Source organism: Ptychodera flava, chromosome 8 (assembly GCF_041260155.1).
Source record: "Ptychodera flava strain L36383 chromosome 8, AS_Pfla_20210202, whole genome shotgun sequence".
Taxonomy (NCBI): domain Eukaryota; kingdom Metazoa; phylum Hemichordata; class Enteropneusta; family Ptychoderidae; genus Ptychodera; species Ptychodera flava.
In genome coordinates this window covers 36,343,722-36,359,270 of record NC_091935.1, presented here as the reverse complement: position 1 = coordinate 36,359,270, position 15,549 = coordinate 36,343,722, and the positions used below count along the sequence as shown (strand labels likewise).

The window sequence follows — 15,549 nt, the reverse complement described above, 5'->3', positions numbered from 1 at the left end:
GGTCCTCAGAGAGGATAGAGTCCTCTTCATTAGGTCTTTGATAAAAATACTTTTGAATAAATTCGCTTGATACATGTCTGAGTTGTAGTTCAGGACATGAAAAAATCGTAATAAAATGGCCACATGGTGGCCATAATGGATCGAATCACAAAACAAATCAATGTGCATATGTATGACATACGGTAGGTCAATGTCCTTGTACCAACTTTGATTAAAATTGGTTGAAATATGCCTGAGTTATGGCTTTGTACATGAAAAAATCATAACAAAATTGCCGCACAGCAGCCATATTGGATCGTATCACAAAACAAATTAACATGCATATGTATGACATTGATCAATCTCCTTGTACCAACTTTGAATAAATTTGCTTGATACATGTCTGAGTTATGGTTCTGGACATGAAAAACGTAATAAAATGGCCACACGGCGGCCATATTGGATCGTATCACAAAACAAGTCAATGTGCATGCTGTATGACATAGGTTGATGTCCTTGTACAACTTTGAATAAAATTGGTTGAGATATGCCTGAGTTATGGCTCTGTACATGAAAAAATCGTAACAAAATGGCCGCACGGCGGCCATATTGGATCGTATCACAAAAAAAATTAATGTGCATAGCTATGACATTAGTCAATGTCTTTGTACCAACTTTGAATAAAATCTGTAGAAACATGCCTGAGTTATGGCTCTGTACATGAAAAAATCGTAATAAAATGGCCGCCTGGCGGCCATATTGGATCGTATCACAAAACAAATTGATGTGCATATGTATGAGATAGGTCAATGTCCTTGTACCAAGTTTGAATATAATCGGTTGAGATATGCCTGAGTTATGGCTCTGTACATGAAAAAATCGTAACAAAATGGCCGCACAGCGGCCATATTGGATCGTATCACAAAAAGAATTGATGTGCATATCTATGACATTGGTCAATGTCCTTGTACCAACTTTGAATAAAATCAGTTGAAACATGCCTGAATTATGGCTGTGTACATGAAAAAATCGTAATAAAATGGCCGCCTGGCAGCCATATTGGATCGTATCACAAAACAAATCGACATGCATCTGTATGACATATGAAGTAATCCTTGTACCAAGTTTGAATGAAATCGCTTCGGGCATCTCTGAGATATCTGCGTGAACGGACGGACGGACGCACGCACGCACGCACGCACGCACACACGCACGGACACGACCAAACCTATAAGTCCCCCCGGACGGTGTCCGTGGGGACTAAAAACCCTTATTATCAATTTTTTTTTTACATCAATCAATAGTTCTTTAATAGGAATTAGGGAAAAAGTAACATTTTCAATCCCAAAATAGTTACCATGACAACTCGAAACATTAAGATAAGTCTGGGTTTTATGTTCTCTGACCCGAACTCCCCCACTAGGTAATTTTCATATCAATCAAAGTAACTTTTCATGGGATATTAGAAAAACTGGAATTTTCAACCCCTAAAATGGTTACCATGGAAACATGGGGCAGTGAAATCGATATCATATTTGGTCTTTTCGACCCAAAATACCCCTATGCTGAAGTTTTCATGGAAATTAAACCTATTATTATTCGCATTATTATTTCTATATAATACTTATATTAATTATTTACCTTCTGAAATTTAATGTCTATACATCATATATATATATATATATATATATATATATATATAATATATATAATATAATATATATATATATATATATATATATTATATATATATATATATATATATATATAATCGCAATCATACCAATCCATAATCCAATAACACTAGGTCAAAATTTGTAAGACAATAGTTGTAAACATAGACACAAAACAGCACAGAACAGACAGTAAATAGACGGTACAAACAAAGTCAAATTCATGAAAGAAAGATATATGGACCTCTGGCCAAAAGACCAAGAAGTGATGTCAGGTGTTTCAAAAATAGTAAGCGCATCCTGCCCCACATGTGGCACCCGCCATATATCAATCTGTAAGTCAGATAGGTAGTGGTCACTAACTAAGGCCCAATGTCACCGATGCCATCAGTGATCATTTGTCGAAGAGAGATATTGTATCTATCTACCAGCTTGCGATACCTGCCAAAAAAGCGTTTGAATGTAGAGACAAGTCTTGCTCTGGTGTAACCTTGATTTAACAGTTTGTAAGAGAGATGGCCATGTCTCTCTACAAAATCACCATATGAACTGCATGCTCTTGCATATCGTATAAGCTGGGAAATGTATACCCCATAAGCAGGTGAGAGTGGAATATTACTGATGAGGTGTGGAAAATTAATTATACTAAAGTTGAAATCATCTCTCTGTCATATAGCCTAGTAGAAAGGTGACCATTAGAGTCAAATTCAAGTAAAATGTCCAGATATGAAGCAGAAGAGGCCGTTTCTGTAGTTTCTTTAATCTCCAATTCTGGAGGATAAATCATAGCGAGATATTTACTGAATTCAGAGTATATATATATATATATATATATATATATATATATATATATATATATATATATATATATATATATATATATATATATATATATACATGTATACTTGAGATGTACAGATAGCTCCCAGTGTTGTTCGTAGCGTGGTTTGGTAATAGCGGATGAATAAAATTGCACACATCTACTGATCTGCATCTTCAACCTGATGAAAGTCCTACTTTTAGGACGAAACGTTGTAACAAAATTACCAACAGAATAAACAGAAAATATACAAGCAGATCAGTAGATGTGTGCAATTTTATTCATTATATATATATATATATATATATATATATATATATATATATATATATATATATATATATATATACAGAGAGAGAGAGAGAGAGAGAGAGAGAGAGAGAGAGAGAGAGAGAGAGAGAGAGTTTTATTGTATTTAATGATGACGATTTTAGCATATTTCATTCATCGAGACTTTCTGCTCCATTCTAATGTCATGAATTACAATAATATCAACAACACGGCAATGAGATCATGGTTTATAGCTTACGATCACTGCATAAAAACAAATCTTTGATTCAGTGAGATATTTTACAGATAAATGTGACTTGCGAACAAACTTAACAATTTACAATTGTTCTTTTTCGGAACCCATTCGAAAGTAATTTCGCCTACTATACAGTCAGGTAAGATATTTTCAATTTTAGTGTCCACTAGAAAACCAGCAGGATTCTGAGATCGGGAAAATGACACTTGAATTTACGCTCGTTAACCATGTATACATTATATGGGTCAAAGTTGTGTGATCGTGGGTCAAAGATGGTGCGAGAGTAAAAACGGGGAGTGTGTGAATATTTATCCGAGTACGTGTGATGAGATGAAAGGGGATGTAAAAGTTGCAGTTGAATACTTCTTCTACAGGAGGCGACTTAAGGGGTGCGGGGGCTTAAACATTTCGCTTTTTTGGGCAGCGCACATCACGTACTCAAATTTCTTTCTACAGACTACCCTTCCTCTGTCCTGTGATGTAATAAAATAAATTTTGGGACAATATTTCTTGTTTCGTGAGGGAGGATGGGATTTCAAAAGTAATGCAAATGGGAACTTTTATATGTTGTTTTAGTTTTGTCAAGCAATATTAAAACAGTCAGAGACTTTCATAGTTAATAAACTGTCATGAATATATCAAGAGTGCCACAGAAAGCAACTTCAATAATGATACTTTCCTATAGTTTTATCTACATAGCACAAGTTTTCCAGTAGTCTTAAACATAAATTAACCCTTTAACATATCAGTAAGACTATGACCTTAATTTAGTCAGTCATTGCGACTAAACGTATTGAAAAATGCATGTCATGGTCTATCACTCAGTATTTATACCTAAATTTTTTACTGTTAATTTACTTTAAAAAGGGCAGGGAGAAGTATAGCCTTGATAGTTGTATAGCTGCTGCAATGAAAATATGCAACTTCCTTCAATTTTGTTATAAGTGCCAATTACCTGAAAACACCATTCAATTTGTATCCCCATCTCAAAAACACTGAACCAGATGTGATTTCAGTTTGCTTGATTTTACTCCCACTTTCATGCATGTCACTGCTTACAGAGTATCCAATGAGTTTCAGATAGTATTATGTCTACCACCTTTACACCCACTATTCAGACTTAAATTTTATAAAATAAGATTGCATGTTATACATATACATGTTTTGTTGGTGAGCTAAATACTATGCATTTCAACATGCTTTTGGTTATATTCATGAATACTGCAGGGATCGAGGCTAGAGGCATGCATTCAGGGGAGGGGGAATCTGAAAATTTCAGTTCAGAAGAGCTTGAATGGGGACATGAAGGGTTTACTCTGAGTCTAAGGGAGGGGCTACTTAAAGTACTTTTTTACATACTTTTTGTATAGTTTGGTACGCAGGTAATTAAATAAGAACATTTTTACATACTCTTCCCATTCTAATGTCAGTAAAAAGTAAGCACAATATAAAACCATTGCATCTCATTTCATGACTTTTTATTTAAAACAATCTCCAATCTCATGATGCCATTGAATTTTCACAAGCAAAACAACAAGTAGACCTCGTCACAGGACACCAAGCTGCAACTGATGACATTTTTTAAATATTTGCATACAATATATCAAATACTGTTTCTTGCTGTCATGTTCAAACACACAACATTCAATCAGTTTGTTAACAAAGCCTGTATATTTTAAAATATAGGTGATAATTAAACTGGAGTCAACAATGAAAGTCATTTGTAAATGATGCAAATCTATACACATTCACAGGCTGTGTTTGCAAGCTTAATACTGGAATGTTCAACATGCTATATGCAGTAGAATAGGAACGCACTTGATAACTTAACAATGGTATTGTTCACATTTTCAAAGTTAAGATTTCTACTGCCTATGGGTAGTGACAGAGATAGCTCTGACTTTTAAGAGTTGAAGAACTCCCAATGTGGGTCATGTGACTGACGCTCATGACATTGACTGCTTTCATACAAAATATCAGGCCAGAGATAGGTCAGCAGTTTGGGAGCTTTTGCATCAGACTTTTGTAAAAAATAACAAAGCTATCAGACAAGTAATTTTGAGAACACGTTTTCTTGACCAAAACTGACAAGTGACCCCATAAAGCATACCATGAGGATAGTAGTAATGTTCTTAATCTGCATCACCAGACTCCTGACAGAGAAACCATACTTTGTTATTTATTTTAAGGCACTTAATTGTTCTGTCTGTCGGCAGAGCATGTCTGCATCTTTCAATGAGATTCTTTTATTTTTGATACAAGAAATGTAACGGCTTCTTTATATAGGATTTCCGTCATGTACTGTGGAACAATCTGTAAAAAATCAGAAAATTTACAGGATGTATCATTAATGTGTTCGTTTGAGGATTGGTGAAAAATATCAATCAATCATTACATCTAAGCCACACATTTTTACATGGTTTTATGACTTATCCGGACACCCAAGTTTCAATATCATCAGCGAAGTTGCTGGGTAATTAGCAAGTTTGGTGTCCGGATAAGTTGTAAAACCACAGTTCAAGATGCATGAGAAACCACACACAACCTGTTTCGAAATGTGAGAAAAATATTCAGGGACTGCAGCTCTTTCTTGTGTTGGTCATGTTACTAGGGTACACATTTGTTTCGCCTTTGCTTAACTCTGAATTAACACATTCTTGCCTGCCAGAGCATATTTGTGTGATGCTACTCAGCATTCACTCTTACTTTACTCAGATACATTAACAATGAGTTCATTGTCATTAACCAGTGGTTGTAAGTGACTGTTTACAACTTGTGACATGTACTGCATAGAATGAGCCACAATCTTCAGTTGATATTGTATGTGACTTAAGTTCTATTCCCTGATCTGAGTCAGTGTAATTATTCACTTTTCAAGAAAGCAAAATCGCAGTCGCCTTTTACTATATCTAAATATGCAACATTGTCACAAAGATTAAACATTTGCGTTTTCACCATCCTGAGATGACAGAAAATTTTTTAAACCTTTTAAACAATTTTTACGCCAGGAAAACTTACAGAGCGGTAAATTTAACCCTGGTTGATATCTTTAAATTGTGCTCAACTAAAAACTAAGTAAGATATAAAAAATCTGAGACACAATTTGGAGTAGCGTTGTGACAGCTTGCATTCCAGCAAGTTTGAGTCAGATATTTTTAAGTATTGAGACAAAACATGGGTAAAACCGATTTTTGAAAGGTTATGCAAATTACCTGCCATGTGATAGTTATGTAAACAATGGTGACACTGTGGTTACCAAAATCTTACCCTATATCTTGGCCTTCAGAAAATGTATAATTTACGGGGGTTCTGAGCTTATTAACTATCAGAGAATTGTTAGATTAACGAGGTCAATTTCTTGTCTTGGAACCTTAACGCGCTCTCTCGAGTTCAAAAGGTGTATATGGCCAAGCATACAGCATTGTAACAAGATGGCTAACGTGAGTGCTGTCGTACTTTCATACTGCCTGTTGCTGTCAACAACTTTCTTTGTAATTCACTTTCAGTGATTTTATCTTGCTCTGGAACTGATCAGCTATCCTGTTTATATCTTTTTGTACAGCCCTTTCAGCAAATTTTTTTGTAAACAAGGCTGTCTCTACAGGTTCCACCCAGCATTCTCTGTATACTGTCATCTGCCCAGACTGAGATAAGCAAACTGATCGTCAAACCAATTATTGCCATGGAATGTAGTGCTCTGTTCGGCAGCCGTGACGAAAGAAATTGAATGTTGGTTGTTGTTTGTTATACGTTACATTTAGCTGTTGCGTATGGGTGTTTAAAACGGCTCTGAAGCGGGTCAGTCCGTCCACACAATGAGTTGCAGATAGAGTTAATACCTACACAGGCTCAGGTCTGGCCGGCTGAACTGTCTCACATTTGAAACGTTTCAGAAGCAATTCTGAGCATCCATTCATAACTTTTTGTGCCCGTGTTTATCCATTTATGACTTCGTTTGTGTACCGTCTATTTACTGTCTGTTCTGTGCTGTTTTGTGTCAACGTTTACAACTATTGTCTTACGAATTCAGACCTAGTGTCATTGGATTATGGATTGGTATGATTGCGATTATTGGACCAGCCATTTCAGAGGCATTTGAATGGCCATGGCACAACTTATGAGTTTTTCAACATTTGAACTTCACAATCTATTCTCAGTGTTTTTTGGATGAAAACGCCACATTAACCCGTCAAGCCATTTAGCAAAATGCCTTGTAAAACAGAGAGTCATTTGGCCAGATAACAAGTAAATTGGCCTTCAGTGGTCTGGTACAGCGATTGTAATACAAAGTCAGCAGGAAGCCCAACTCTGGCCATAAAATTGATACTGATACTACAGGCTGCGTAAACATCGCACAGTGGTACAACCATTTCCATTTCTCTCATGGTGTATCTTAGAAAATAAACTGAATTGAATGAAGAATAATTCACAATTGACACCGATTGAGATTACCCGCTGATTTTAGTGTTTGCAATTGCTGTACCCAACCAGTGAAGTTGATCGCCAATTTATTTGTTATCTGGCCAAATGACTCCCTGTCTCACTAGGCATTTTGCTAAATGGCTTGACAGGTTAATGTGGTGTTCTCTGGTGTAACATAAGGTCATGCTATTAGAAAATATACATAATGCCCTCTTACACAAGAACATAACAGTCCCTCCAGTCCAATGAAGCTAAAGTGAAAAATTTAATTTCCGTTATTTTGCATGTAGTCAGCAAATACATGTGAAAATAAATTCCTTGTGAAAAATTATAAAATACTGTACAATAAACATCAGAAAGCGAACATATTTCTATGATATTAAATACAGTATGAAACACTCACAGTATGTTGTTCATGGATTGCTCCTCCATACTATGTACAGTTTTCTTGTCACTTGTAGTAATGCATACTTCCCATCCTGAAAACAGACTGTGATAGAAAAAGTGCAAAACTTTTACAGACTGAAAATTAAATACTCAATTAACATTACCAAATACTTTAGTGTGGTACAAATGATAGGCTCTCACCTTTGACCTTTGGACTGGGTGAGATTGCTTTAAACGCCATGCTTGGTACTATGTAATTTGGATCCCGAAATGTTTGTTGTAACTGTACATACATACAGGTAAATGCATTTCTTCATCAATTTCCTGATTTGTGGATGCCAATATTTATTTTATAATTTAGTCTTTATCATGTACACAAAAGCATACCACAATTATATGACAAGATAGAACAGTTTCATTTTTGACCAAAGCATGCTTAATTTTGGGTACACACCTACAGTCCTTTTGTGAAGTTGTCTTGGTTTATTGTCAATTTATTATCATTTCTTTATTGAAACAAATCTCCAACCTTAAATTCCGGTTTTATGAATTTTATAACCTGTGTGATTCAACCTTTATAGCTATTGCAGGGCAATGTTTTACTTTGTCAATATTTATGACTATTTGTTTATTAATTCATACAGTAGGTACCATAATATTCCATAGCTAAAACTAAATACCCAGCTAACACAGATTACAATTCATATCTGTACTAGGTCTCCCACATATATGTCAGCAAATATGGCACATTGGTCAAACAAATCAAGCTAACTCAGGGCTGTGATGACATTGCTGTATACTGCGCGGTCTACATAGGTGTATGTGTTAAAGGGTCTTGTGTTTTTCACATGACTGCAACAGAAATATGACATATACAATTACTGTAACTTTTTTGACACGTTTTATACCTTTTACACACACTGAGGTAATGGATGGATATCTTATATGATAAACTTGCCCTGAAAACTCAACACAGGTTGTCGGTGGGCAACTGTGCACATTTCAATTCTGTTATTGCAGCCAGAATATCCATAATTTATTTATTCTTCAATTCGAGAACGTACTCATAAAACCAGAGGAAAACACAAAAATCCTTACTCTACATGAAAATAAAACAACACTAGTCATACTCTTCACTTGGAACACAAGTACATAATGTTTAAAAACATTCTGAGAAAATCTTGCGCCAAAAGTTGCTGTGTCGAATTATATCAAAAGATAAATCTGATTATAGAATTAGACATTAACCCATGCATGCATGTGACTCTACATAATAACAAGTTTACAGCTTTAACATACCGTCTTTCAGAGGAATAATATTTTACTGTCACAGGTACATTGTTAGCATATTCAAAAGAAAAAAAACTTCTTACTGAACATCCTCATTAGATACGGACAACGGATAGGAATACATGCCTTTATAAAAAGTTGTGACTAACTTCTAATATGAATTGACTTTTTGAAATCACAAATTGGCTAGACTCATAATTTTTGTTATGGCATTCTTAAAATTAATTATATTACATATTTTAGTGTTGATTCACTTGCCTTGCTGGTTTCTTTAGCTTTGTAAAAGTACTGTACAGGTAGGTCACAAGTTGATCTGTTGCCTGTAACAAAACGTTTTTATTGTTATCATCAGTTTAACCACTCAGGTTTATTTGATGTGTCATTTTTATAGTTTTCAATTACAGACATATGCACAGGTATGACACAATTAAACAAAAACCTTCTCCAGTATGGTCATATATACACGATGTGACATGAATATGCAAGTCATTGCATGTTGTACCACTACCAATTATGACTATCTTACACTAATAACATGTTTTATATTGCTCTGGGTCATATAAGGTCGTCAGAAACAACAATTCATTCATAATAAAATACAAAATTCAAAAGTATCCCAACAACAATAACACATTTGCACAGGAATGTGAAAAAGAACCTATGAAACATATATCAACCTAATCTGACCTACAAATCAAGAGTTATGGCAAAAAGAACACTTTAATTTGAAAAGAGACAGGGGCTTGGCTTTTGCAACTATAATGCCCATTCTCTCCAAAAAAATAAAATCAGTCTCAAAAGCCAACCTTTGTGTACATTCCAGTCATATTATTCTAGATAAGTTCAATAGAGTGTTTGAAGTAAGAATATATTGAAGCAAACACCAAACAGAACACTCTATTTTCAAAGGAGACAGGGGCATGGCTTTTGCAACTATAATGACCCATTCTCTCAAAAACAATAAAATCAGTCTCCGAAGCCAACCTTTGTGTACAATCCAGTCATATGTATTCTAGATAAGTTCAATAGAGTGTTTGAAGTAAGAATATATATAAGAAAATCCAAAACCAACACTGTAATTTGAAAGGAGACAGGGGCATGGCTTTTGCAACTATAATGACCCATTCTCTGAAAAACAATAAAATCAGTCTCCGAAGCCAACCTTTGTGTACATTCCAGTCATATATATTCTAGATAAGTTCAATAGAGTGTTTGAAGTAAGAATATATTGAAGCAAACTCCAAACAGAACACTCTATTTTGAAAGGAGACAGGGGCATGGCTTTTGCAACTATAATGACCCATTCTCTCAAAACAATAAAATCTATCTCCAAAGCCAACCTTTGTGTACATTCCAGTCATATATATTCTAGATAAGTTCAATAGAGTGTTTGAAGTAAGAATATATTGAATAAACTCCAAAAACAACACTCTATTTTGAAAGGAGACAGGGGCATGGCTTTTGCAACTATAATGACCCATTCTCTCAAAAACAATAAAATCAGTCTCCGAAGCCAACCTTTGTGTACATTCCAGTCATATATATTCTAGATAAGTTCAATAGAGTGTTTGAAGTAAGAATATATTGAATAAACTCCAAAAAGAATAGTCTATTTTGAAAGGAAACAGGGGCATGGCTTTTGCAACTATAATGCCCATTCTCTCATAAACAATAAAATCAGTCTCCTTATTCTAGATAAGTTCAATAGAGTGTTTGAAGTAAGAATATATTGAATAAACTCCAAACAGAACACTCTAATTTGAAAAGAGACAGGGGCATGGCTTTTGCAACTATAATGCCCATTGTCTCATAAACAATAAAATATGTCTCCAAAGCCAACCTTTGTGTACATTCCAGTCATGTATATTCTAGATAAGTTCAATAGAGTGTTTGAAGTAAGAATATATATAAGAAAATCCAAAACCAACACTCTAATTTGAAAGGAGACAGGGGCATGGCTTTTGCAACTATAATGACCCATTCTCTGAAAAACAATAAAATCAGTCTCCGAAGCCAACCTTTGTGTACATTCCAGTCATATATATTCTAGATAAGTTCAATAGAGTGTTTGAAGTAAGAATATATTCAATAAACTCCAAAAAGAATAGTCTATTTTGAAAGGAGACAGGGGCATGGCTTTTGCAACTATAATGCCCATTCTCTCATAAACAATAAAATCAGTCTCCGAAGCCAACCTTTGTGTACATTCCAGTCATATATATTCTAGATAAGTTCAATAGAGTGTTTGAAGTAAGAATATATTGAATAAACTCCAAAAAGAACACTCTAATTTGAAAGAGAAAGAGGTATGGCTCCAGCAACTATAATGACCCATTCTCTCATAAACAATAAAATCAGTCTCCGAAGCCAACCTTTGTGTACATTCCAGTCATATATATTCTAGATAAGTTCAATAGTGTTTGAAGTAAGAATATATTGAAGCAAACTCCAAACAGAACACTCTATTTTCAAAGGAGACAGGGGCATGGCTTTTGCAACTATAATGCCCATTCTCTCAAAAACAATAAAATCTGTCTCCCAAGCCCATTATTGTTTACATTCCTGTCATTTGTATCCTGGATAAGTTCAATTGAGTGTTTGAAGTTAGAATATATTGAAAAAATTCCAAAAACAACACTTTAATTTGAAAAGAGAAAGAGGTATGGCTCCAGCAACTATAATGGCCCAGTCTCTCAAAAACAACAGAATATGTCTCCGAAGCCCACTTTTGTCAACATTCCTCTTATTTGTATCGTATTGACAAGTTTAATAGAGAGGTTGAAGTAAGAATATATTGAAGAAAATCCAAAGAGACAACTTCAATTTGAAAAGAGACAGGGGTATGGCTCTTGCAACTATAATGGCCCATTCTCTCAAACACAATACAATCAGTCTCCGAAGTAATGTCAACATTCCTCTAATTTTTATCCTAGTTAAGTTCTAGAGTGTTTCAAGTATGAATATATTGAAGAAAATCCAAAAAACAACACTCTTATTGGAAAAGAGACAGGAGCATGGCTCTTGCAAGTTTAACCCTTTTCATGCTAGACAGTATCACTTCCCCATCAGCCAAGTCAGTTAAAAGCCGTATAGAGCCAAAATATGATGTATTTTCACCCACTTGGCTTGGCCTGTTAAAGCATCTTTAGTAAAAAATCAAGTATACAGTATTTATGTTTTGAACAGCTTTCAAATGTACAGTATTATGTTAAAATACACCATATGGAATATGTTGTGTTTCATTAATTTTAACCATCTTGACCTGGTGGTGAAATATGGACTTTGCAGGAAAAGGGATAATGACCCATTCTCTCAAAAACAGTAAAATTAGTCTCGGAAGCACATAATTGATGTTAATCAGAAAACTTAATCAGAATTTGAAAGCACACAGGGGTTCAGCATTGGTCACTCTGGTCTGACAGATGGCACATTCCAAAGGCAACATATGCTGAAATTTCCTAGACAAGTTCAACTAAATGGATATGAACGGATAAATCATCACTATGTCCCTTTGAGAACACACGGACAGATGCTCAGGAGAGATGCTGGTGCTAGCTTGATAACTAACCTAAAACTTGAAACTTCATTGTGTAGGAGTAAAGACTGTAACATGTGATGTCCTGGATAATTAACCTTTTCACCACAATGGTTTTACCCAAACCCATTGTTATCAGAATGGTGATCTTGGACCTGTTTCCAGGGAACCAGGCTAATCTCTAGAATGTGAATGTCAAAGTCTGTATATTGACTCAAGGATGTTTACTCAAGACTGAAGAGAGCAGATATGATATAATATAACAAATGCCTAGGGTCGTCTCAAATGTGAGAAACTAAAATATGAAATATGTTATTTTTTATCGCTTTTGATGCCCATAAGAGCATGGAAATCTCTGATACTTCCATTCCATGTTTCTAGCATTCATCTAACAGTACACACATTTCTGTTCCATAACTCATAAAACAGTCCAAAGTGCAGTATTGGTGTACCTTCCAAAATACACATATGCAAGGCCCCTAAAATAAATTAGTTGAAAAAGAGGGTCAACAATTTCTCATATCTATCTAACCGCTGATTCGTTTGGCACCATTTTGAGGAATCAGAACCTTGAACATGGTCTAAACATCTGTACCAAATATCAACACAATCTGTTCAGCAGTGTTGACTTCTTGTCGTTTACGGACAATTTTCACTGTCCGACATCCACTCAACCCCATCATTATGTTAAAAATTATCAAATGTTACCGCCTCTCTCCCTACCGCGCAGAACAGCACTCTGAGAATCGATGTAGCACACGTTATAGCTAGGTCCCATGGCATTTGAGGAGGGACCCTGGTTATACCTCAGGTACGTGGAGTTGCCGTGTAGTAGTTTCTCTATCACGGTCCCTCCACAAATGTGGGGACCGTACGCGTGTCTCTATGCGTACACGGCAACTCCACTTACCTGTGGGTTTTGCTAGCTAAGTTACATTACACTTGCGGTCCACTGTTAAAGATCGTATACAGTTTTTCATTTCATGACGTGCAGCTGCTTGGGTAACACTTCGTACACTGAAAAATTGTAACATACCGTGATATTCGGCAGGATTCCTGAAGAATCAATCAAACGCAGGGAGCGTGGGCCTACATGTATATGTACGCCCTCTCAAAACGCAAGGCAGCGCGGCGATAATCTGCGCATGCGCTCTGCAACGCTTTCGACCTGGGCGTTATCATTGCGACCAATGAAAACGCCCTGTCTCCTTATCTCGGGAACTGCCTCTATCGGTTTATCCGCAGTCCGCTCTGCGTCCGCTGTAGTCTCGCTGCGTTGCCGGTGTTCTCTTACGTTGAATGTTATATCGTTGTCGACATCGCCGGTGGGTTCGATTAGGCTGTCGCTAAAAATTGCTGTCGCCATTTTAAGTTAACGTTGTGCAGGACTTTGCGTCAAAACAATACAGAATATACACAATGCTATCGCTGGGCCGTTGCCGTTGTAATCGAAGGGTTTCTAAAGACGTAAATCGTGTACATGGAACTATTACATATAGTTCGTTTTCCGTATTCGCCAACCCGCCGCTGCTCACCAATGCACCGTTTCACTCTTTGTGTTCGCTGTCCGCGCTGGGAATACTCTGGAAAACTTAATTATTGCTGCGAGGAAGCAACCCGCAAATTAACACGTACACGACGAACGTCTTTTCGATGAACAAGTTGACTTATTTTATTACTAACGGAGCTAAACTATTACAAAGACACAAGCTGCTATTTACCTTAAAAGGGGCTGGGCTGACCTTCGTTGAACTTCCGAGTCAAAGGTCTTGAGTGCACCCAGAGTTTATAATTTTCGGGTGTCTATTGACAGGCGCCTGTCAATAGACAAAAGTTGGCTATTGACACGCGGGACGTTCTTCGCCATAATTCGCCACATTTTAGCGAAATAAAGTGCTCTTCTTCCACGTAAATGAAGAACACATTGTTCTGCCATGTAATAATTACAAAATATATAAGTTCTAATACATCGGAAAATCAGCATTTTGCAATGCTAGCGAAAGCCGTCACGCACGGTACATCGTACGCGTTCACCGTGTCACGCTAGCATAATCACGGTCCTGCATACGCGTATTTTTGCCGATTGGTGATACTTATTTGGTACTTTTAGTGATGATGAAGTCCGTTTTGCAGCGTAAAAGTCGGAAAATCTCAGTAGTTCAAGTCAGAGAACTGCACACCGCAGTACGAGACGGATGCTGCGCTGCATTCGATCATTGGTGCATATGCACAGTCCACACCGTGGATAGTAAGGTAGACGACGACTTTGTTCATTCTTACGAACAAAATGGCAAAGGAAAACATTCTGAGAAGCAATGAGGCAGTTTATTTCACTAAAATCCGGTACAATTTGGTTAAAAAGTCCCGCGTGTCAATAGCCAACTTTTGTCTATTGACAGGCGCCTGTCAATAGCCGGATTCTGTCTACTGTCAGACAGGCGTTGATGCAACATCGTATACAGTAAAGTCTACGGTGCCTTGTCCATAATTTCATGTGTAAGAAGGCTATATGAAACATTTTGAGAAGCATGGGGCACTTAGTTTCGCTAAAATCCTGTAAAACTTGACAGCTGATCACAGGGGAATAAGGTATTCCTACAGGTATTACTCATACATGTACCAGTATACCAGCCATCAGATCTACTACACCTGCCACTGAGAACAAGTTCAACAAAGTAGCCATTTAAAAACCTTCATTTGACATATCAAGTGTTAACAATGACGCAACTTTCATGCATCAAATTAAATATTTCTTTAAACAACAACAAACTTTGCTAATCCATCACACTGAATGTGTTAAAAATGAATTGCTTAAAGGCCCATGAACTAAAAGTTGATTGAGTTGGTTGTTATGACGACATTCATTATGCATGATAGAGATTATTGCAAAGTAAAGCGATTCGATGACAAAAATTAC

General features: G+C 36.2%; 1 long non-coding RNA gene across 2 annotated transcripts; it reads right to left on the bottom strand.

Moving 5' to 3' along the window:
- Positions 1-7,401: 7,401 nt before the first annotated feature.
- On the bottom strand, positions 7,402-13,748 carry LOC139139199 (uncharacterized). 2 transcript variants are annotated; one of them, XR_011553747.1, is made up of 4 exons: positions 13,669-13,748; positions 13,035-13,111; positions 9,356-9,417; positions 7,402-7,910 (listed from the first exon to the last, which is right to left on the bottom strand). It is a non-coding gene; the product is annotated as an uncharacterized lncRNA (long non-coding RNA). The 2 variants fall into 2 exon arrangements; XR_011553748.1 differs by lacking the exon at positions 13,035-13,111 and having other exon boundaries at positions 13,669-13,747.
- Between the last annotated feature and the right edge of the window lie 1,801 nt (positions 13,749-15,549).